This window comes from Puma concolor, chromosome B1 (genome assembly GCF_028749965.1).
Source record: "Puma concolor isolate L17-30 chromosome B1, mPumCon1.1.hap2, whole genome shotgun sequence".
Taxonomy (NCBI): domain Eukaryota; kingdom Metazoa; phylum Chordata; class Mammalia; order Carnivora; family Felidae; genus Puma; species Puma concolor.
Window position 1 is genome coordinate 95,414,027 of NC_141670.1, and position 24,820 is coordinate 95,438,846.

At 34.7% G+C, this 24,820-nt stretch overlaps 1 long non-coding RNA gene across 1 annotated transcript in view; it reads left to right on the forward strand.

Annotated features, from left to right (window-relative positions):
- The window catches only part of LOC147581765 (uncharacterized), a 138,414-nt gene that overhangs the window by 99,074 nt on the left and 14,520 nt on the right, over positions 1-24,820 (forward strand). The window contains exons 3-4 of the long non-coding RNA XR_015249753.1: positions 17,265-17,403; positions 21,177-21,364. This is a non-coding gene — a long non-coding RNA (uncharacterized LOC147581765). The remainder of the gene's footprint in view (positions 1-17,264; positions 17,404-21,176; positions 21,365-24,820) is intronic.

The following is a 24,820-nucleotide window of genomic DNA, read 5'->3' on the forward strand; positions in this document are numbered from 1 at the left end:
TTACCCTCCACTGAATTTATCTTGGTGTTAAAAAGTAATAATAAAAATCTTGAATAGGTAGAATAATTACACTTAACTGCTGTAATTAATAAATTAATTTTAGAAAACGATTCATATCAGGAATGAATTATAATGACTGAAATTTAAAACCTCTGTGCTTACACTTTCTACCAAAGTTTTAACAAATTGTGTTTAAATTATTATTAAAAAGAATATTTTTCTGGCTTAACTTTCTATGTATCTTAGTTTTGATTCTTCTGTCTACCCAATTTTAATATGTAATCAATGTCTTCATATTATAAGGATGTGCGAACCAAATACACTTTTAGGAACAGTTACCCTCATTCAAGGGACAATTGTGATTTACTATATGTCCCCAGACATATATATGTCAATGAAAACACATGCACAGGCTATACAGCACACAAAACTGCTTCCATAGATGGATTTGCTTGCTTATCACTAAAGCTTATAAAAACTTCATGAAAAATGTTCTAACTATAGTTTAATACTAATCTGTATTCTTATTATCCCAAATTCTATGATGATATTGGACAAAATTCATAAACTAAGAAGACATTATAGTCAATGGCTTTTGAGTCAAAAATGTATTTAAGAATATTTTTATAACTTTTATGTAACTTGACTTAAACATTCATTTGTACATATTTCTTTTTTTAAATTTTTGTAATGTTTATTTTATCTTTGAGAGAAAGAGAGCACAAGTAGGGCAGGGGCAGAGAGAGAGACACACACAGAATCCAAAGCAGGGTCCAGGCTTTGAGCTGTCAGCACAGAGCCCGAACTGGGCTCAAACTCATGAACTGCAAGATCATGACCTGAGCCAAAGTTGGATGCTTAACCAACTGAGCCACCCAGGTGCCCCTGTACATATATCTTAAAATTTCACTAAGTTCTATGAGAATTTTAGTTGGACAACTACTAAGAAGGCCATGAGATACAATAGATGCTGCACTGATGAGGAGAGAGAAGGTTTCTGTTCTGCATCTACCATTTCATTTCTCAGAATCATCATTGTGTTTCTATAAAATCTATCAAAATACATTTGCATAAATTTTTGTTATGTTATAATTAAAACAAATATAATAATTTGGGAACAGATATTTTATTTTTTTATGTTTATTTATTTTTTTGAAAGAGAGAGAGTGCGCACGCACAAGTGGGGGATGGGCAGAGAGAAGGAGAGGCAGAATCCCAAGCAGGCTCCGCGCCATAAACCCAGAGCTCAATGCAGGGCTTGAACTTGCAAACCACCAGATCATGACCTGAGCTGAGATCAAGGGTTGGATGTTTAACCCACTGAGCCACCAAGGGGCCCCGGAAACAGATATTTTAAAAATATTAAAGTGTATTAAAAATTTAAGCAACAGGGGCGCCTGGGTGGCACAGTCGGTTAAGCGTCACGATCTCGAGGTCCGTGAGTTTGAGCCCCGCGTCAGGCTCTGGGCTGATGGCTCGGAGCCTGGAGCCTGTTTCCGATTCTGTGTCTCCCTCTCTCTGCCCCTCCCCCGTTCATGCTCTGTCTCTCACTGTCCCAAAAATAAATAAAAAAAGTTGAAAAAAAATTTAAAAAAAATTTAAGCAACATTATATTATTATGATCACACATTTCTAAATTTAACATGGGAAACAGATACCACCTCAGAAACAGTGGAAAGAGCATATACTGAAGAAACTCCAAGTACTGTTTCAGTGAAATTTTAATCCAGTAAATAATGATCCCATTATTTATTTCCATGGCCAGAGTGTCTGGATTATCAACACAACTTTTCTCCCTTCTTCCCTTCCTCTGTTTTTTTCCCCTGTTGTTGTATTTGTTCTTCCATTCACTTTATTTTTTCTTGCCCATTACAATGCCAACACTATAGTGTGTTCTGTTGTTCACTGCAGGGATCTGACAAGTGTATGTATCTGGGAATAACGAATGCTGAACTGAAAATGGAACTATGCTAAATACAAGTTTAATTTTCATTTAAAACCATGCCCTTCCCCTAGCCTTTAAGAAAGACAAGTCTCTTTCTTTTCTTGATGATGTATTTTTAAAATTAGACTTGAAAATGAAAGTAAAATTAGAAAAAAAGCTTACAGTAAAGAGTATCAAATGAAAAACTAACAACCATATAATTAGTGAGTGGACCTTCATTTAACACAGTTTCAGGTATTTTATTTACTTACATTCATTCCTAAAAATGGATGGGTACTACATATCCAGAGTGTTAAAGGAAGGTAGAGAAAGTGAAATGAGCCCTATTTAAGAAGATTTCAGTTGATATTAATCTAATTGTTTATTTCATAACAGTCGTGAATTAATGTAACCGTATTCTTGGTTTTCACTCTCTTGTGTACATAATGTACAGTGGCACTAATGCTAAATATAGACAGATTTAGGCACCTACATCTGCGATAGAGGCATAGAGACCAACTATCCTCACGGCTAAATTCGAGAGCGTGGACTATTCGCTCTTTGTTTTATTGAAGATATTGCTGGACAAATAGCCAACCTTTCTAGCTTTTGTTTATACTGAGTAAATTCCTAAGATTCTGGATTCACACTAAAGCAAATGCTGACAGTGGTGAGTCAACTTCACATCATATTTCTCCAGGGCTAATTTTACTGTTGGTGCTTTTCCTTTCTGAACATAAAAGGTTTATCATCGTCAAAACATACTTTTCTGATTCATGCTAAACTTGTCAACTGTCATATACCTGAGTTTATAATAGCTATTTTATCCAAAGACACTTGGAAAATTATTTTTTTGCATTTCATATTTCCTGTCTTCTACTTTTAACTGATCTTTTTGCCCCAAAATTCAAATAAGTTACTGTGTATCCCATTTGGGAGTGCAGAAAAGTTGAACATCATATTTTTAAAGATACTTTATATAGACAAATTTGTCAAATAACATTAAAATAGAGAGGGTCATTTATAGTGAGCCTGCTGCTTGACAATTGACAAAATTTCCTGATTTGTCTAGTGGCTTTAAATAGAAGATGCTACCTTCCTGAGTGCATACACACCCAAACAAATGAAGGCACCTGGGAAGAAAGAATAGTGTAGTTATAATTGTAAGCAATCTAGAAAATTATCAGTATGACATCATTCTCCTTCCATTCCAGAATGTACTATATTTCAAAATAGAATCTTGAGACATACTTTGTCTGTTTGCCAATGAAAGATTTATGCAATTTGATCATTTCAGCTTCCATGCCTAGTAATAGGAGTGTGTGTTGTGGGGGGGGGGGAATACTTTCAGTCTTTGTTTAATTTTGTCATAACAGAATTTTATCTTGTCCTCCTACTTATAATCTCAACTCCTCCTTCAAAAAAAGTGGGATGTACAATATGACAGTTTAAATTCAGAGAAAAGGCTTGGGACATGTTCACTTGGAAAGGGGGAACTATGTATTAAAAAAGACAATGTGTCTGCCCTTTGTTCTGTCTTTCACTTTCTCTTATCTACCTTTAGGGACTGGTTGACCACAGTACCTCTCTGGCAGTCTCTTGCAGTTTCTTCTCCTATGTGACTAGCTACACAGTGATAAAATCCTCAGAAATTTTGTTGTAATGGAAACACAAATAATACTTGCTTCCGTTAAAAAAAATTAACCAAATAATTTATTAGCTTACATAACCAAAAAGTAGTGGCTTCAGATACAGCAAGTCCAAAGTTCCAGTGATGTTCTAAGGGGTCTGTCACAGATACATTTCCTCTTTGTTTCCTAGATTGTCACTCTCAGTTTGGTTGACTAATCCATCAAAAAGAGAAAAATTTTTCTAAAAAATGTGGTAAGGTCTCTAGTGAAACGCTGGTCTAACTTTCATCCATTCCTAAAACACTTAGATTGGGTGTTGGGCTACTGTGGCTGACCATGCCTAGATGTGATGTTCACCAGTTCTTAGACGTCATACAGAGCAGCCTTGGCCATATCCTATATGGTAAGTAGTACAAATAAATGATTAGTGAAGCATCCAATTGTATCATTTAATTATTTCTGTGTAATAAAGCATTTGAACACTTAGTATCATAAAAAGCAAGTGTGTGTCATTATTTACAAGGCTATGGATATTTAGGATGATTATACTAATATAAGCTGGATTCAGCTGACCTTAACTATGCTTATTCTTATGTCTGCACTTATCTGTTAGACTGAGTGGGTCTGAGTCATGTAAAATGGCCTTGGGTGTTAGGACGTGGCTCTGCTCGATGTTGTATCTTATCTTCCAGCAGTCTGAATTTGTTCTCATGGCAGAAGCTGGTGTTTAAAGTTTGAGAGTGGGACACACACAAGACTCTTGATATCTAAGTTTAGAACTGGCTTGTCAGATCTATTGCATTCTATTGGCCAGGACTGCCTAGATTCAAGATTGGAGAAATACACTTTGCCTTTTGATGGGAGGAGCTGCAAAGTCACAGTGTAAAAGTTGGATGGTGGAATGGCTGGAAAAATGAGAATGTTAGCACAATTAATCTTAATATCAATAAAGGGAAAAAAGTAATGCTTGGTAGGCAAAATAAGTTTAAAAGTATCTATTTTGGGGCATCTGGGTGGCTCAGCTAATCATCTGACTCTTGATTTCGGCTCAGATCATGATCTCATGGTTTCATTTGTGAGTTTGAGCCCCACATGGAGCTCTCTGCTGTCAGCTCAGAGCCTGCTTCAGATCCTCTGACTCCCTTTCTCTCTGCCCCTCCCCCCGCTGCACATGTGCATGTGCACATATGCACACTCTCTCTCAATAACAAATGAACTTTTTTTGAAAGCATCTTTATTTTATCTTCATTTTTAGATTGTAGCTTTAATGGTTAGAGACTATGCCTGACCTTTAATGGTTAGAGACTATGCCCGACTATGCTGGTCCCACCCAGCTTTATGAAGCCTCACACTGAATTCTTCCAACAAAAATAATGACACTTCAAAGATAGTAATACAGCATCTCATTTCCCATTTGTGTTTTTTAGTTTTTGTTATTATTATTATTTTTTGCCTATATCTCCCTCAAGAACCCCACTAGGAGTATGCATTTGTCAGAGAAGAGAAGACATTACATTCTTGTGTCACTGGCCATTAAAAGCAAAACCCAACTTTGATTTCTAACATTGGTTGAAATATTAATCCCTGACACTGTCAAGACCCTATAATTTATCTAAGGCTTTAAAAAAAAGTGACTCCTTTAATCCTCAAACAACTCAGTAAATTATGAATTTACTTCTGATCATCCCTTTTTTCAAGCAAGAAAATGAATCCTCCCAATTAGCAATCTAAGCAAATTGTGGAATATTTTGGTGAAGGTCAGCTTACCAACACTTCTCTATTAAACATAGAGTGAGTTACCAGTAACATATGGAAGAATAAGAATAATGGTATTGGAGTGAAAAAGTCTACAGAGTTTTGTTTTTTTTTTTTTCTCTCCATCACTTAAAATACAGTTAGTGCTAGTGGTGTCGAGGTACCTTAGGAAAAGTGAGATCAAAGGTCATGTGTTTTAAATCCAACATTGTAGCTAATATGATTACAAACAGGGCATTGATATTTACCAGTAAAATCATTTGTTCATATTTTCTTATGTTCACATGTTCATATATTTTCAGTGATCTAGAAATGTGATGCAAATAAGATTCGCATTTAAGATAAGATTAAGAATCTTAATATAGGGTGGCACCATCAGTTAAGTGTCTGACTCTTGATCTCAGCTCAGGTCATGAACTCACAGTTCACGAGTTCTAACCCTGCATCTGGCTCTGCGCTAATGGCGTGGAAACTGCCTGGGAGTCTGTCTCTCCTTCTGTCTACCCCTCCCCCACTTGTGTGTGCATACTCGTTCGCTCTCAAAATCAATAAATAAACTTAAAAAAAAGATTCTTAATTTAGAAAAATAATTATAAATAACACTAATTTAGGAATTAGAATTTGTTTCAATATATCATTGTGTTACATGAACACAATAAACAGTGTCATATTTAATTATGTACGAACAGAGGAAGTACTGAGTATCAGTGTAGTTACAAATGGGTTTTAGTTTTTAGGATCTTGTGTTATGCATGTTTTACTACTTTATTTATTTATTTTTTTTTTTCAACGTTTATTTATTTTTGGGACAGAGAGAGACAGAGCATGAACGGGGGAGGGGCAGAGAGAGAGGGAGACACAGAATCGGAAACAGGCTCCAGGCTCTGAGCCATCAGCCCAGAGCCCGACGCGGGGCTCGAACTCACGGACCACGAGATCGTGACCTGGCTGAAGTCGGACGCTTAACCGACTGCGCCACCCAGGCGCCCCAATGTTTTACTACTTTAAAATGATGTTAAGAAAATCCATGAAGGAGTTCATTAGAAGAGGGTAATACCTTAAGGACCATGATGTTGATAATTCCGACTTCTGCTTCAAATCTTTCTAAGGAATAATATATTTTATCTATGCCAATATCCAAAAGAACAAAAGAAAATGCTTAATAACTTTAATTATTTAATGCTTGCTTTGTATGTTTGATCCAACAAATAAACTGTTATTTGCAGTAACTTCATTTAGCTTAACATCCCAACTGAATGTGTTAATGACATTTTCCCTACTGAAGAAGATATTAATTAGTAAAATTTAAGAAAGAAATACCACTGGAGGAAACCTTTTGTTTTTCCTTATTAGACACCATAATATAATCCAAACAGACCACCATTTTCTTTACAGAGCACCAAAAGTGAAAATCGATTTCTTGGATGATTGCTTATTACTAGCATTCTAGGTGGTGTACAAAACAGATGACCTAAATCTCTCCTTGGAGAAATAGAAGCTTTTATCCTAACAGCAAAGAGTACCATAAGTAAGCCATTTTATAGAGCCTTTAATTCACTCTCTATCCATATTATTCTATAAATTAGAGGGGTAATTTACTTTGTGGAATAAGTTTGCTCGCCCAAAGATTCAGGCACATAAATTTATTCAATTATGTTTACTATTTCAATTGAGGCATAAATGGCCTATTATATTAAAAGTAAAGACAACCCATACTTTCTCTCCAAAAGCTTAAATCCCCTAATTCATGAAGCCCAAAATGTAATCAAGAGTAATTAAAATAGAAAAAATGCAAGAAAAATGGATTCAAAAATTTAAATAATGATGAAATTAAAAAATTACTAGTTATTTATTATGTAATTTATTTCTTGTCTGTATGGGTGTATCTTATATTCTGAGTAATTTGGTATCCTGAAAATATTTTTTATTTTCTTAAATATGTCTAGTAATTCAGACATCACTACCATGTTTCTAAACACCTTCTGATACAGAAAAGAGATGCAAAATTCTACACAAAAGAGCAATATGTTTTTTTTAAGTTTATTTATTTATTTTGAGAGAGCATAAGCAAGGGAAGGGCAGAGAGAGAGAGGGAGAGAGAGAATCCCAAGCAGGCCCAGCAGTTTCAGAGCAGAGCCTAACCAAGGCTGGATCTCATGAACTGTGAGATCATGATCTCAGCTGAAATCAAATGTTGAGCACTTAACCCACTGAGACACCCAGATGCCCCAAGAATGATATGCTTTGCATCTATTTTTATGGATAGTTTAGGTAAACATATTTGCTTGTATGTTTTATGGGGAAAATTTTATTAACTCAAATCTACCTGTGATATATCGTATGTAGATGGAACCTAAAGACACATTACATCGTAGGTTGAAATTACTATTGCAAGATTAAAAAAAAAAAAGAGAAAGAAATGCATTCATTCTTTGCAGCTACTAAATTACCACTCAGTATACTTGATAAGAAATGCCTTGTATTGAGCTCCCTCAGCTTTCTGTACTCTCATTCTTCCAGTTGATTAACAAGTTAGCATCAACTCAAACCTTTGCCGGATTCACTATGTTATAACACCCAGTACAGTATTTAGGAGTATAGGAGCTTTTATGATTCTAGTTCTGATTAAAATCTGTAAACGCATCATGAAATATTGCTGTTTGGGGATAGGGAGAAGTTTTAGTTACTTCTGGCCAGGAAAAATGCATGTTAGTTGCTTCTAAAGGTATCTTTTGAATGTTTATTGACTAGTTTATTTAAAACTATTTATTACAAATAACCATTGGATAAGTATGCTTTATCTTAGGTTGAGTTAAAGTTAATTTTATTTTAAAACCAGTTTAGTGCTCCTAAATATCTATATATTCTATGTTGAAATAATTAAAGTGAAATGTGTTTATCATTTCTCATGCAAGTTTAAGCAAAAAAAAAATTTTAATGTTTATTTATTTTTGAGAGAGAGAGACAGAGACAGAGTGCAAGCAGGGGAGGAGCAGAGAAAGAGGGAGACACAGAATCCAAAGCAGGCTCCAGGCTCCGAGCTGTGAGCAAGGAGCCTGATGCGGGGCTTGAACTCACTAACTGTGAGATCATGACCTGAGTCAAAGTCAGACGCTTAACTGACTGAACCACCCAGGTGCCCCGAGCAAAATTTTAATTGTACTTGATTTTACCATTGTTAAGATGATCAGGTTTTCTCATCATATATAGACATAATATTATGTTCATTTTTTGAATAAAAAGAAGAAAAAGAGAACAAAGGAGGAGGAAGATAAAAAGGAGGGAGAGGAGACCAGAGAAGATCGTAGGGAGGAGAAAGAGGAGAAAGAACAGCAACAAGGAATTAAGATGACTTAAAAGACGTCACTTGGCTATCACTACATCTAACACTAAATCTACACATGACAGGGGCGCCTGGGTGGCTCAGTCAGTTAAGTGTCCAATTCTTGATTTCACCTCGGTCATGATCTCATGGTTCCTGAGATCTGACCCCACATCAAGCTCTGAGCCAGTTCTGTTGGCATGGAGGCTGTTTGGGATTCTCTCTCTCTTTCTTTCTCTGCCCCTTCTCAGCTTACTCTCTCTCTCTCTCTCTGTCTCAAAATAAATAAAACTTTAAAAAACAAAAAAATAGGGGCACTTGGGTGGCTCAGTTGGTTAAGCATCCAGCTTCTGCTCAGGTCATGATCTGGTTCACAAGTTCAAGCCCTGCTTTCAGCCCTGTGCTGACACCTCAGAGCCTGGAGCCTGCTTTGGATTTTGTGTTTCCATCTCTCTCTGACCCTACCCTGCTCATGCTCTATCTCTCTCTCTCAAAAATAAACATTAAAAAATTTAAAAATAAATAAATCTACACATGACATTAAGTTAACATTGAGAATTTAGAGAATTTTTTAGTATAAAAGATTATTCAGGATTCACATATCAATGAGCTCTTTTGATATATTAGGTTTTCTTTGTGTTTTCTTTTTAATCCAGTGAATATTTACTTCATCTTGTGTATACACACTTTGCTTTTAGTGAGTCAGTTTATGCATGTGTATGCAATGGAAATGGAAAACTAGTCTGTTATTAGGTTAAGTTATCTCCAACACTATGTCCTATAGCTCAATTTGGCTGTATTATATTCAAATGAGTTTCATACTTTTTTTCCCTTCACTTCACTTGTCATAAGTGCAATATAAAGTTATGCTATATGTCACTAGAGAGATAACATGATATCAATTTTTGTAGCACCTGTATAAAATATTGTATTTATATATATTATGTGAAGGTGGAAAGATAATACATATATATGTATAATTATATTGATATCTGGATATTTTTATTATGTATGTGGAAATCAGACCATTCTGACATTTGTGATAATGGTCAAAATAATTGAAATGCCAATTCTCTGAGATTATTTCACATATATAGATATAGTTTCTGTCCTATGCAACTTTTCATTTTACAAACTAATAAAGACAGGCTACCTGATGTGCAGACTTAATCTGGAATTAAAACTTGTCACTTTGCAAAATAATAAGAAAGGTAATTTGGGTCCATGAAACATTACCAGTATTTATCTTATCTTACATTGTCACAATTTTCATTGTCACAATTACATCCTTGAGATTTTGGGGAGAAAGCTTCTACCCAAGTATATTTTAATCAGAGGTAAAGTTTTTATTTTTTCTTCCTTTGAGCTCTTGAAGTATGATATCTGAACTCTATTTTTGCCAAGTGTAGCAAAACGTGCAGCTCATTAGGTTATCTGGACCGAAGCAAAACTGCAAATGCAACAAATTGAACAACAACAAAAATATTAATTATCTACAGAAATTTTAAGTTTCTATTAGGAGATCTTTCCATCAAACTTCTGGTTTGTGCATTGCTGACTTTCATCAACAGCAATTATGAGCATCCGTCCCACCATCACACCACAGAACCTAGGGAATACGATCTTTTCAGGTCATTCGTGCTGTGCAATAATTCACTCTTTACATTATAACTGCAGAGGAGATTGGAAAATGTGGGGCTAAATCTAACCAGACTCAAAAACTGACCGTAAAATTGATTTTTAAGTAGTATCAATTTAAAACTCCCATGTGTAGATTTTTGAGAATGGTTTAACAGACATATCTGAAATCTAAAGTTGTTCTTTGTAAAGTTAGAATGTTTTACAAATTTGTGAAAAGTTTTATCAAAATATACAAAGTCTGAATTGTTAGTATACTTGTGGGGCACACACCAAATGTAAACCTGTACATATAACTTCTGATAAAGCAAGGCTTGTTTTGATCTGAGAGTTGGGTTCTCCTATGGTATGATGAATAATATACAAAATCTGCACAACTAAAAAAGAATATGTGGTACTTTTTTATTTTCAGGGTTTTGGCAGATGATTTCTATTATGATACGGATTATACATATCTCAAGGAGAAGTGAGATCTCTGCCTACTGACTGTTGCTCATAGTTTTTCACCTAGTTTTCTGCTTTCCCAAAAGCAGTTATCAATGCATACTTATGTCTGAATACTTATGTCCATGTTATTTCTGTAAATGAAATAAGCTTACCTCCTTGCTGACTAAGAAGGCCTGAAAGTTCCCCACATCATGACTAAACTTAAGATAAGCTTCTTTCTAACTATAGGTCCCTGACCTTCCTTTTCTTGGAGGATTTACTTTAGAAAGCTTGCAATTGTAGATTCTTTTCCTGGTTCTTTGAGAATGAAATCTTCTATAAGATTGTATCTATCAAGGCCCTGGGAGCCAAAATGCAATTATTAAAAGAGATATTACTTCTATCTCTGAATCTTTGTGGGAGGGTAGGAGCCTAACTCAATAGATTAGCAAATACAATGACCTAATCACATTGACCGCCCTTCCTCCAATGTCCTCCAGTACTCTTCCATTTGTTCACCTCAGTATTTAAAAATCTCCCTGCTCTTTTGTTTCAGTGGAGTTGGGTTTAATCTCTCTCCCCTATTCCAATAGTCTTGACTCCTATTGTGATAGTCTTGAATAAAATATTCCTTGCCACATTTAACAAGTGTCGAGTGCAATTTCTCTTTTATAGTTCTCTGGTTGAATTCTTAACCTACATAATCCATGTGCATTATAAAAGAGTTATTTTATGCCATTAAGTGGTAGGGTATTTTATTAAATAGCAATCGTAGCTAGAAAACTCTTCTACAAAAATTACTAATGCAGCCTTTAGTTGAAATGAAATATAAATCCAAAAAACATGGGGAACAATTCCATTTCAATGAAAGTGATTAGAAAAGGAAAAGGTAAGATTGAAAAATTTAAATTGACCTTATTTACATAATACCATCATCGTTTTCCCCATTAACTTTTAACTACATGAACCTAGCATCATTCATCACTGAATGAAGAAACTTTTCACTTTCTCTTGGTCAGCCATTGGGCTGATGATTACTGCTATAGAACATTACTGTCCAAAAAGATCAGAACTATCCCAATCCTCTATCACAGTAAGTTTATTTATTTTGAGAAGGGGAGGGGCAGAAAGAGAGGGAGAGAGACAGAGAGACAGAGAGAGAGAGAGAGACAGAGAGAGACAGAGAATCCCAAACAGCTTCAGGCTCAGTGCAGGGCTCAGTCTCACGAACTGTGAGATCATGACCTGAGCCGAGATCAAGAGCTGGAAGCTAAACTGACTGTGCCATCCAGGAGCCCCCTCTGTCACAACTATTAATGTGAGCTGACCCACAGTCGCTACTTGGTTTCCCTGTCACCCCAGTCATAATCTCACTTTCTCAATCAGAATTTCAAACTCCTCCACTCTCTCCAAGTTTTCCCTTTTCAATTTTCTTCTACTTCTCAGAGTAAATAGAAGCCATACAACCACCATAGTATGTGTTCATCTGTTACTTCATTTCTCTAGTCGCAGTGAAAGAGATGTCATTCCCCCTGTCTTTGGCCAGTTGCTTTAGCTATACTCTAAATCCCAACTCCCCCCACCGTCTCTGTGGAAGCTGACTGTAACCGGGAGACAGTCAATAGCAGATATCAAGATACTTATAGATAATGTGTCACTGAAGGTAATGGATTTTCTTCCCTCTCATATCGCTTAACCTCCCATCAGCATATGAAAGTGTGTATCTGAACTACCACTCTGACTTCTCAGACTTTTACACATTTGGCTACTTTTGTTCACTCTAAGGCTCTTATTTTGCCACCATGTTTACTCTATCCACCTTCATGGCTTTGATTACCAATTGTATGCCTGTATCTCCTAAAGCTACATTTTCAGAAAGACTTCTGTTCAAAGCACCAGAAATCTATAACCAATTGTCTACTGAATTTATGCACTTTGATGTCTTATAGGCAAGTGAAGAACTGAAGAAGGAGAAGCTTCTAACATTAGCAAAGAAATGACTAGAAAACAAAGAACAAGAAGGAAAAGTATTAAAATGGCATACAGGACCTGTTAGGATAGAAGTTCCCTAAATGAGAATGAACTGCAGTGCCAAACCAATAAAGGAAATAAAGTAAACATAATATGTAATGTTTCAAGGAACAAATTTGGAATGATAGAAAAGAAGGATGGAGGTCAATTCCCAGAAAGTATTACTCAAGGAAGTTGATCTAGGACATCTATGGTGCTATTAAATACAGGAAGGATGATAGGGGGATCATCTTGTAGGAAAAGCAATAAAAATAGGCTGTCTTGGGGCTGCTGGGTGGTTTAGTTGGTTAAGCATCCCACTTTGGCTCAGGTCATGATCTCACCCCACATGAGTTTGAACCCCACATCAGTCTCTGTGCTGACAACTCAGGGCTTGGAGCCTGCTTTAGATTCTATGTCTCCCTCTCTCTCTCTCTCTGCCCCTCCCCTGCTCATGCTCTGTCTCTCTCTCTCAAAAACAAATAGACATTAAAAAAATTTTTTAAGTACAAAAAATAAGTTGTCTTATGAAATGGTATATATTATATTACCCTTAATAAATGGAAGAAATCTATACTAAACTTTGGAATATATTAACTCATTAATGCTAACATAGTTATATTAAGTAATAACTCTTATTGTCCTCATTTTTTAGTAATGTATTGGTGAACAAGGTGCTATACTATGTCCACGTTCATGAAGGTAATAAAAACTAAAGCTGGGTTTTAAACCCAGACATTCTGACTCCAGATTCCATGCTTCAGTGTATATTTAAAACTTTATATTTAAAGTTAAAACTGTATATTTAAAACGGTTTTAAAACTTCAAGCATATTCCATGTGCATACCACTTCGCTTCAGCATAAAAAAATGAGGGAGTGTGACTGAGATCAAATAAAAAGTCAAAGCAAGGTAAAAAGACAGGATGCTAGAGAAAAAAAGAAAGAAAAGAGGAACAAAGAAAGAAGTAAACCAACTCTTTATTTGGGAGATCACATAAAATGTAAGTTCTTATTAGTTTTGTCTGAGGCGATTTCCACCTTCTCCAGAAACAATATGCTGTTATACAAGAAAAGCTTGAGTTCAGGCTTCAGGCTACTTTGTGTTCAGACTACTGTGTGAATTCTGCCCTCAACAGAAGACAAGCTGAACTAACTAAGCCATGTTCCTTAGACTCCATGATACTCAGGAGGAGGATGAAAGAGAAGCCTTAAGGAATTCATCCAGCATATGGTCTGGCAGTAGGAATTTAGTAAGAGTATGCTTTCTTTTCTACCTTGCAAACCATTCTCTACCCAAATTCATTTATTCCTGAACCTTCCTTCAGTTTCCCCAACTGACTCAGGCTGCACCACTGAACCAATCTTCATGATTTTGCTGTGGCTCTTCCTGTGTTGGAATGCAGGGAAGTCTCAGAGAATATTTTGGTTCACTTCAAATATGGATGCAGCCTAACAAATAAATATAAACTCATTGGGTATGAAATACTTCTGAAGGAGACAGTGAAAAATGTTTAGTAGTGCTTCTCACAGCGACAAAAAGAAAGTTTATTAACTTGCTCAGGCCATGAGAGTACTATTCAGTAAATCATTCCATAATTGTGTTAAGTTGTATCCAATAATGCTATCCATCAAAGGACAGGTACATTTCTCTCTTTCTTCCTCTCTTTCTTTCTTTCTTTCTTTCTTTCTTTCATTCTTTCTTTAAGTCTGGGATGCTTAGCTAACTTCAGAGCCTGATTTATTTAAATCTGATTGAACTGAAGGCTAAGATTTCTTACCATATTATTCCATATCCAATTCTGCCTTCTTTTTTCAAAAAAAAAAAAAATTAAATGCAGAGAACACCAAAGCTAAATAGATAGAGAGACAGAGTAAAGCAACTGTTCTATGATAAATGAAGTAGGTTATTACTAATATGATAAAAGTTAAAAAATCTTAAAGAGTTCTCTACAGGTGCTAATTTTACTACTTGAGTGAAATTAATAAGACTCTCTATAAAACAGCAGGAGATCCTTAGATTACACGAGTAATCAGCAAGAAAATTTATTGTGGTTTCATGAAGCATAAAATGTTTGTGTAATATATGCAAAAGTGGTACTTTATTCTCTGCAGTGAACAATTCTCTGTCCTTATAATAGAAAAATATTTAATAGTTTGACACCTCTTGAGCCATAGTTTTTAAAAGTTGTTCAAGTGTGATTAATTTGACTCAATACAAAATAATAGTGCAGCAATGCTGAGTCATGTAAAACTACTGGAGTCTTTTATACGTTAGTATAACTACACATACAAGGGAAAATGTAAATGGATACCTGGATTTTCTCTTTGAGATACAATCCAGAGTACACAGTTAGGTTCCAGAAAACATGCATTTAGTAAGTATATTGAAAAAATGAACAGAAAAGTAACTTGAAAAAAATCAATCTGAAACTTGGGAAGAAACTGGTATCTAGAATATACTATTTTTAAGGAGGATTAAAGCACATAATAACTAAATGATGTTAGACTATGAACTCTATATATTTTACCTTCAACTGAATTTAATCAAGTGCTAGATTGTACTTTGTTTCATATTGTTGGAAAAAATAATATATATATTGAATAGGGCCTTTTTTTCTCCCACATTTTCCTTGATTCAATGCATTTAGTATGCATAAATTTTCCTTGAATTTCATATGCTTAGGCTTTTGGTCTGGATGTCTTTGGAGAGGATCCTGTGCAAACACTGGCCCAGTCAACTGGCCCAGTTCACTTCAATGTTTAGGAAATACGGCATGGTGATTTTTGCTGTTAGATCCTCTTCCTTATGAAAACAACCAAGATCCTTCAAGAAAGATTTCAGTGTAAATAAACAGTATACAAGTGGTGCCAACATTGGGAATCCAATCTGGGCCTCTTGCAGCTATAGTTTTAGAATAATTGTTAAGAATATTAAAAAAACAGAGAATATGGATGGATAAGGACAAAACATGCAAAATTTCCAAACTTTTTTTTTTTTAAATCAAAGAACTTACTCTATACATACTGAAGGGAATATATACAGATAACTGCTAAGAACATACTACATATCAAGCACTTTGTAAGACATTTTCATAGTAACGTACAAAATTAAAACAATGACAACTGCATGAAGTAGTTATTGTTACTAGTCCCATTTTATAGAAAAGGAAACTGAAGAACAAAGAATCAATTTGCCCAGGATACTTTTTTGGTATAGTCAGAATTTAAACCAGGAGTGTAGTGGCTTTAAACCCTGGTCTCTTAACCAATACACTATACTGCTTGCTGTATAGTGCAGCTGAAATGGATGCTGATTTCACTTAAAACATGTCTTGTGAGACAGTTATGTTCCTATATCTATTTGTGACTTATTTTGAAATTTATCAGATTCCTTTTTCCCTCCTTATTGCAAAATATTTGTTTTGTCTCTCCATGTCTCTCCAAGTATCCCACTCTGATGCCCAATAAAGTATACATGGTTACATAGATTTTTTTATCTAAATTCTTAAATTATGTTAAAATTGGATATATTCAGTTAAACCAGGAAGAAAATATACCTAAATGAGAGAACAGAGGTATGAGTCATATAAGAGCAAGTCATGACAATCAAATGGTAATGTATTCTGGACTCAACTTCAAAATACTTCTGATGAGGGGCGCCTGGGTAGCTCAGTTGCTTAAGCGCCCAACTCTTGATTTCAGCTCAGGTCATGATCTCATGGTTCATGAGATTGAGCCCAACATCAGAATCCAAGGGAGCCTGCTTGGGATTCTCTCTGTCTCCCTCCCCCTCCTGCACTCTCTCTTTTTCAAAATAAATAAATTAACTTTACAAAATGCTTCTGATGAAAAAAGATAAAATAAAATGAAAATTTGCCCTAATAACCTATTAATCATTTATGTAAAACATGCTTCTCTGAGTTAACATTTTCTCTTTTTAACATAAAGATTAAAGGCATTGTAGGGCAGCTAACTACTAAATAATAGTTCACTATTAGATATTCACAACAAAAAAAAGATATTCACAATATAGATACGCCATGTCTGTTTTCAATAATCAAGAAAATTTTTTGTGTCCAACTTCTTTGTATAAAGTTGATTTGTTATTATTCATAAATATAGGCTTTGAACTTATGAATATTTGCACTTTGAGAACATTTAACATTCATTGATTTGAGACATTAAATGCAATGTTCTGCACTTGCTATTTTAATTAAGTGACTGAAAATATCAATATAAAATAGTTGAGAATTTGAAGTTTGGCTGATTAGAGCTAAGTCAAAAAAAAATGAAATAGTGCAAACTCTAACACAATCCTCTAATTTAACTGTTTTCTCTAAAGTAATTTTTCATTTCTATGTTAGAGACATAGCTACCAGAATTTTTTATATTGATGGATAAAAGTAGATATTTTTCTATGATCAGTGGTTTATCTTATTGAGACTAAACTTAAAGATAGCCACTAAGCTTATAATAGCATAAATATATATACCAATATTGACATCCATCCTTTGTTCAGTCAGACTGTAACAACTATCTTCATCTATTTTCTTTCAGTTCAGTTGAAGTCCATAATATTTAGGAGATAATTTGCTACTCAGTCTGGACCCTCATAGTGAATTACGTCTGCCTATCAACTTTGCAATTACAGACCCACAATTTTATCAACCCACCTATGAATGAATGTACTCTCAAGGTACTAATTCTTTTTTTTTTTTTTAATTTTTTTTTTTTTAACGTTTATTTATTTTTGGGACAGAGAGAGACAGAGCATGAACGGGGGAGGGGCAGAGAGAGAGGGAGACACAGACTCGGAAACAGGCTCCAGGCTCTGAGCCATCAGCCCAGAGCCTGATGCGGGGCTCGAACTCACGGACCGCGAGATCGTGACCTGGCTGAAGTCAGACGCTTAACCGACTGCGCCACCCAGGCGCTCCTCAAGGTACTAATTCTTATATCAATGCATGTATTCAAAATGGGACCTAATTCCAGCATGGTAAATAAGTATTTTTGTTCATAGCACTCCCTTCTGTCATATGACTCCATTCCAAGGACGTATTTCTGAGTCAGAAGAAACTTAGAATAAAAATAGAAAAGATGTAAATATTATTAGGAATATTACACAAATTTTATAATTAGTTAGTTATCAATATAAATTTTCCTAATCTTTTACCAAATAAAACTAACTGTGTGACTTTTCAGGTTCTATGAATTGTCCCTGGTGCTGAAATGCAGAGGTGAAATATGTAAAATCCCTGCTCTTATAGTGTTTACATTCTCATAGGGAAGCCAAATTATATATAAATGCACCCTAAGGGAGGTAAAGGTGCAGTAGATAATTTAGATTGAGTGGTAAGGGAAGGTTTCTCTGAGGACACTTCGATTAATCAGAGAACTAAATGTGGGAGTGGGAATTGTCAGGTAAATATCAGCAGGAACAGGGTTCCTCGCAGAAGAATTAGCAATAGCAAATGCCTTGAAGTGGAAATGAGGACTAGGGAGAAGGAAAGAATAACTAAATGAAAGAGTGAGGAGGAAAAGTTGGGGAAATACATGGGAGCCAGACCATAGAGTCCCATTAGCCATGTTAGACTTTTAAGTTGATTTCAAGTGATCAGAATTCATTGAAGAGTTGTAAATAGGGGTGTGATGATATGATATGATTTAAATGTCTAAAATATGCTGACTGGTATGTTGACAAATCATTGTATGGGAGCAGTGTAGAAGAGGGAGTACTGGAAGGGTGGTTATTACTGTAGTCTAAGTGAGAGACTATAGTGGTTGGAACCAGAGGGGGAAGGTGTTGAGAAGTAACAAGGTTATTAGGTTAACCCAATAGGACTTGCTGGTATAAAGGACGTAGAGTATGATTAAAAGGATGAATCAATCATAAATATTAGGATTTTGGCCTTAGCAATCAGGTGAATAGTTGTGACATTTAATAAGATGGTAAAGAGACAGAGAAGCAGATCTGAAAGGAAAACCAAATGTTCTGTTTTATCTTATTAACTTTCATATATTTATTAAAAATCAAAATGGAAATGACGAGTAGGTAGTTGAATGCATGAAGTTCATCTTTACATTAGGGTCTTGAAATAAAATGTGGGTGTCATCAGCATATAGAATTTTTCTGAAGATATGAGGCTTGATAAAATTACCTAGGGCACAAATAAAGTGAGAGAGGAGATATTAAAAGCATTTTGCTAAAGGCAGGAAAATAATGAATGTTGCACATCCAGAGACCCGATGGATTTGAGTGGACAGTGAAGATAAATGTGAAAATATAAGATGCCATTAACAAAAAAAGAGAAAGTGAGAGCAATAAAATATTTAGAAGACATAGGTAGAATTTGGGATTGAATGAATAAGTTGTGTATGTGTTTCTTTAATTCTTGATTTCAATAAACAACAAAACATGATAGTAGTGTTATCCCAAAGATAATTAAGAAGAGAAAGCTATATATAAACATTTTGGGAGTATCTATAGATTTGGAATTCATCTTTATGGTATGAGTAAATTCCAGAGCATGAATACTCCCCCAAAGGTGAAAATTGAATTTTTCTTTTTATTTGTAGGTTTTACATTTCTGTTGCTTTTGCTATGATAGGAGTTGAAGGGCATTCTCACAGAGAATAGCAGGACCCTCAGGTTGAATTGCTAAATAACTGAGGCTATAGTCCCCATAATGTTGTTTAGCATTTATAACTACAAAAGTTCACACTAGGAATGGCCAAAAGAATAAGAAGTGATATTCAAACTGGCTTAATTTTATATTGTGATGTTCCTACATCATTTATATGTCTATATTATAAACAATAAGAGTTTAGGAGAATAAAACCAAAATCAAAACAAATCAAAACCATACGAACAAACCACAAAACTTTGGAGAATCCCCTTGGAAATGATAATATCTTACAAATATTTTACTTTAAAGTATTTCCTTCATCTCACTATTGATAGCTACACTTACATGATGCTATGTTATGTGACATTCACAGATTCTGGAAATTGGGACATGGATCTCTTTGGGAGAACATTATTCAGTCCACCATAGTGATCATTAGCCATAGTTTGGAACTTAGGACTCTTCTTGAGATAAGAATCATTCGACTACTCTTGATATAGTATAAGACTGAAGCTTTATATAAATACAAATGAAATCTATATCATTCCATAATCTTTTAACTGGATTAAAATATCCTGTGATTATAAATTGATCTTGGCAATAATGTCATCAAAGCTACCATTTGGAAATTCTCAGGTAATTCAAATGTATTTCAAGATAGTGTGAAAATATTTCATAATGGTAAATCAATATTGAAAATTCATGAAGGTTAAGGAGTATTTTCACAAATTTATCACAAATCCAAAAGATTTTCAAAGGAGACATAGATCTTACTTTACTTTTATTCTCTTAGAAGCCAGAATCTAGAATACATATAATCATATGAAAATTAATACTTGAGATAGAAGAAAAAGTATGTGTGTGAATTGATAATGCAAGTTTACTTATTAAAGATTGAATTTCATCTTCAGATGTCTGTGAAATAAGTGACAAGAAAGGATATACTTTTTTGAAAGAGAAGTTATTTAAAACAACCATTAATAAATGCAATATCTTTTTAAATGGAAGCCATTCATGAGTCATTCTAGTAATACTATTGGTGAAAAACATCATCCTTCTGGCTGTTAGAAACCAAACTTCACCTCCAAATGAAAATGCTCCTAAAAATTTCACTACAGCCAAATTCTGACTTACTATGGGAATGGTAAATTCACCGTTCAAGATCATCTGAAGAAAATAAAGTGTGGAAGAGGATCTGACGACATAGAGATGAGCCAAATTGCAACACAAATATGATGTAAAATTACTAAAAAGGTTTCTTAAGATTTCTCAGCATTATATCTATACATAATACTGGAGAAAAACTTCAAACTGTACGAGGAAACTTTATTATCAATATCATCCTTAACATACAGTTACACTCTGAATTTTGAGCATACTTAACTGAATGGATTTATGCTCCTCAGTGATGTGTAGCAGTGCTATCAGACAGGTGGGTCTGATTCTGGGCTTCCTCAAACCCGGCAACTGGAACAGTTGACAAAATCTAGCCTTGGGGGACACTTTATGGATCTATGATTGCCTCTGGAGAACTCTGAGTCAGAAAGCCTATGAACTGATGTCATTAAGATATGAATGTAATATTTTCATCACCAAGGGATGAAATCTTTCTCTGGAATTGCTTGTGTTGGCTAAGAGAATATTTCTCTTATTTTCCTTAGACCAGTACTCCAAAATGTCAAGGAAAAGAGCAAATTAAAACTCACTGCTGAAAATGAGCATTGTGTATACCTTTAAACTATTTATTGTTCTGTGATGTGGATACATATGCTTCTGGAAAAATGGTCTTACAAATCAATGAGTAAAAAAACTAATTTATGGGGTTCTTTTTTTTTAGAGAGAGAGAGAGAGATTACAAGCAAGGGAGAGAAGCAGAGAGAGAGAGAGAGAGAGAGAGAGAGAGAGAGCCTGACACAGGGCTAAATTCCATGACCCTGGGATCATGACAGGAGCCAAAATCAAGAGTCAGACATTCAACCAACTGAGCCACCCAGGCACCCCTGGAAAAATGGTCTTACAAATCAGTAAAAAGTAAAAAAATTAATAACTTATGGGATTCTTGAATGATTCCTAGCAGGCTTGCAGGGGGCATTTATAACAGAGAAGTTAGAAGAAGCTGTTTGCATGTTTTCTGGTTTAGAGTAGACAAGGCTGTATCAGATCTCAAAATCCCATGGGCCAATTTATAGAACCTCTTGGAAGATAGACTTTGCTGTCTTGTTTGTCATGTGTAACAAGATGCTGGGCTACACCTTGCATATCCATGTCACCACATTTGATGCAGCGTGTCCTGCTATGAGAGAAAAAATGAAGACTTCGACATCAGACAAGAGACCTTAGTAGAGCAGAGATGAAAGCAAAGGTTCTGGTTGGTTCCGTTTTGAAGGATATCATTATATCTAGGAATAAATTTTATAATTTTTGGTCTCTGACCCTCAGGGGAATAATTATAACCCATAAGCATTTTGCATTGTTTTGCATTAGTAAGAGGGACCTTACAAATATTGAAATTGAAGTTCCATAATTCACGTATATGCCTCTCCTGATTCATGTTTCTGTTGTTCCTATTTCTCCTATATGTCATGTAAGCAGCACTAAGACTAGTGCATAATTACATGTTTTGTTCATAAACATTACTCTAAAAGGGCATGGACTATATGTTATCCTTGACCACCTTCATAAAAATGGCCTATTAATAGAACTATAATGCTAAATAAAGTTAAATAAAAGTAGTAGTCCTCCATTTTCATCTATTATACAAGGACATGTAAAATTTGACCAGTATGAATAAATATTTTGCAAGTCTAGTTTTTTTGCTCTATACAATTTGTATTTGAAAGCAATTTAAGTGAAAATCCTCTGTGATTACAATTTTAACAAACACACATATGAATGTAATTAAATTATTGTTATTATATAAAATTTATATTCTTAATGTCAATAAAATAATTATTATATAATTTTAATTTTAAAATATACATCTTTGAGACCAGGATGGCTAAAACCATCTTAAGTACACAATAATTAAATACACTAAAAAGATGACTTAATAAAAAATTAGACCTTAATAAAAAATTAGAAATTGCAATTCCCATTCATGTCTATGGGCCCTCATACATCTTCAACAAAGCTAATCATTTTAATAAATATTATGACATGATATTACTCCATTTTAAAGTCTTACTTTTTCCTGATTGTTTTCTATTAATGTGCAGTGCTGAGTCCTAAATAAAAGCATAAGTTTTTTTTTTTTTTTCTGATAAATGTTACCACTCCTTACCTTATAAAGGGCAAATGTTACTTTTCATTCTCTTCCATGTAGATTTGTTTTCCATAATCAATAATACTTTAATGTTTGCCAATATTGTTACTTCTAAACAAATGGCTAAGGATGTGGATTTTGTTTATACTAGTTATGCATTAGATGATTACAAAGAAACTTGAACAACATTTTAATATAAAGGTATCCCTTGCTTTTTGAAAGTTCCAAAGTTCTTGCTACACCAGTTTGGAATTTTTGCTTTTACGGGGTTGGGGGCGGGGGTGGGGAGAAAAAAATCAAAGTACAGTTCAGTTCAGCACTTGGTTTGCAGTGAGCCAAGCAGGGAGAGTAGAACCACCAAGGTCTCTCCCTGGGAACTACACTCAGCATCTCACATCAAGTTGTCATAGCTTTGAACTATGTCTGTGAGTATCTGTGATTTATCTTGATTTATTTTGTGCATCCATTAACAAGATGGTGCTAACATATCAGAGAAACCTGAAAGACATTACTCTTTGGGTCTGGGACTGCTCAAAAACTTTCCATATAAATTAATTGTAATTGCTTCTTTGCTTTACAACATTTTGGCTATGAAAGGTTTGAAAGAGTGCTCTACTTTTGGATGACAAGGGAAACCTGTATATCTAAAATATTAAAGTGCATTATTATCCTATATACAATTTATTTTCTACAGATAGAAGTAGTGTGCAACATTTGGAAATGCCCAACATCATAAAAGGAAACATTCTAGATAAAACTACTTAAGATTAATTTCACATGCATAGGATTTCCCAATTAGAACTTTCACATTAGCATTGCATTTTAAACAGTTAATCTTGTAATGAGACATCCCCAGCAATGAGAAGTAAGTTGCAGGACCGAACATGGCTCTAAGGCCTGTATCTGGGAAGGATGACATTTGGTATTTTAAAAACTATTTCATTTGGAAAAGAAAGTGCTACACTGCCACCTTCTGACAGTGACTTTCTCTCTGATCAGAAAAATTTCTGGTCTCAATGGGGTATATATTGCTTATCCATTTGGTATCATTAATCTTTTTAGGCATAAAAGATTAGAATATTTTATATTTACTTTTAAAAAATTATCTGCACTGTTATGCATATGCAAAAGTAATTTAATCTTAATGTATGTAAATTATGCAAAATAATAACAGAGTAAACAACCATGTACCCACCATCCAAAGTAAGAATTAAATATTATCAACAATGTTGAAGCTGCTTGTATGCATCTCCCCAATCCTAAATTTAAAATTTAACTCTAAAAATACATCTTTTTTTTTAACAGATGCCATTAGAGTGACCTTCATGCATGTAATATTTTTGTGGCCTATTTACTTAGCATTTCCATGGTTCTCTGTCACTCCTGACCTCTGTCTCTGTCACTCTGTCACTCCTGACATGCATGTGGTTGAAAATGCCTGTTTACATAGATAGATTACCCTTCTCTCTTTTTTTTAAACTTATTTTTTATTTATTTTGAGAAAGAGAGAGAGAGCAAGCAGGGAAGAACGGAAAGAGGGGGAGACAGACAATCCCAAGCAGGCTCCTAGCTGTCAGCATAAGGCCTGATGCGGGGCTTGAACCCACTAACCATGAAATTATAACCTGAGCCAAGATCAAGAGTTGGACATTTAACTGACTGAGCCATCCAGGTGCCCCTACCCTTTTTTTTTTTTTTTTTAAAGATTTTACTATGATGGGGGAAAATGCTTCATTTATTTAACAAAGATTTATTGGACGCTTACTATGTGTCAGTCTTAATAGGAAATAGAACAGATGTAATGGACAATAAGATGAAATAATTGGTTGCCCACTAGACAAGTTTTATATGGAACTCTGGGAAACAATGAAACAATTAAAATCCAGTTAGATAAGTGCCATAGTTAAACTAATACAAAGTTCCTTTTCTCAATCTGCCTGTTTTTTCAAGAACCCGAGGGTAGCACAGACACTGACAGAAGACCTGGCCAGCATAGAATCTTAATTAAATAATGGATTGGTTCAGGACACTGCCATCAGGTCAGTAATGTGATTGAACCCAGGATTTTAAATCAAATGTCCTCTGATGAATTCCTTTTTCTCACAGTTCACTTAGTAAAGTAATAGATGTCCTGTAATACCCAATACTGTTCCTCAAGAAAAATTGGCAAATGCTATTGGCTATAAGAGTCATAAAAAAGAAATACTTAAAAGAGATGTACAGTT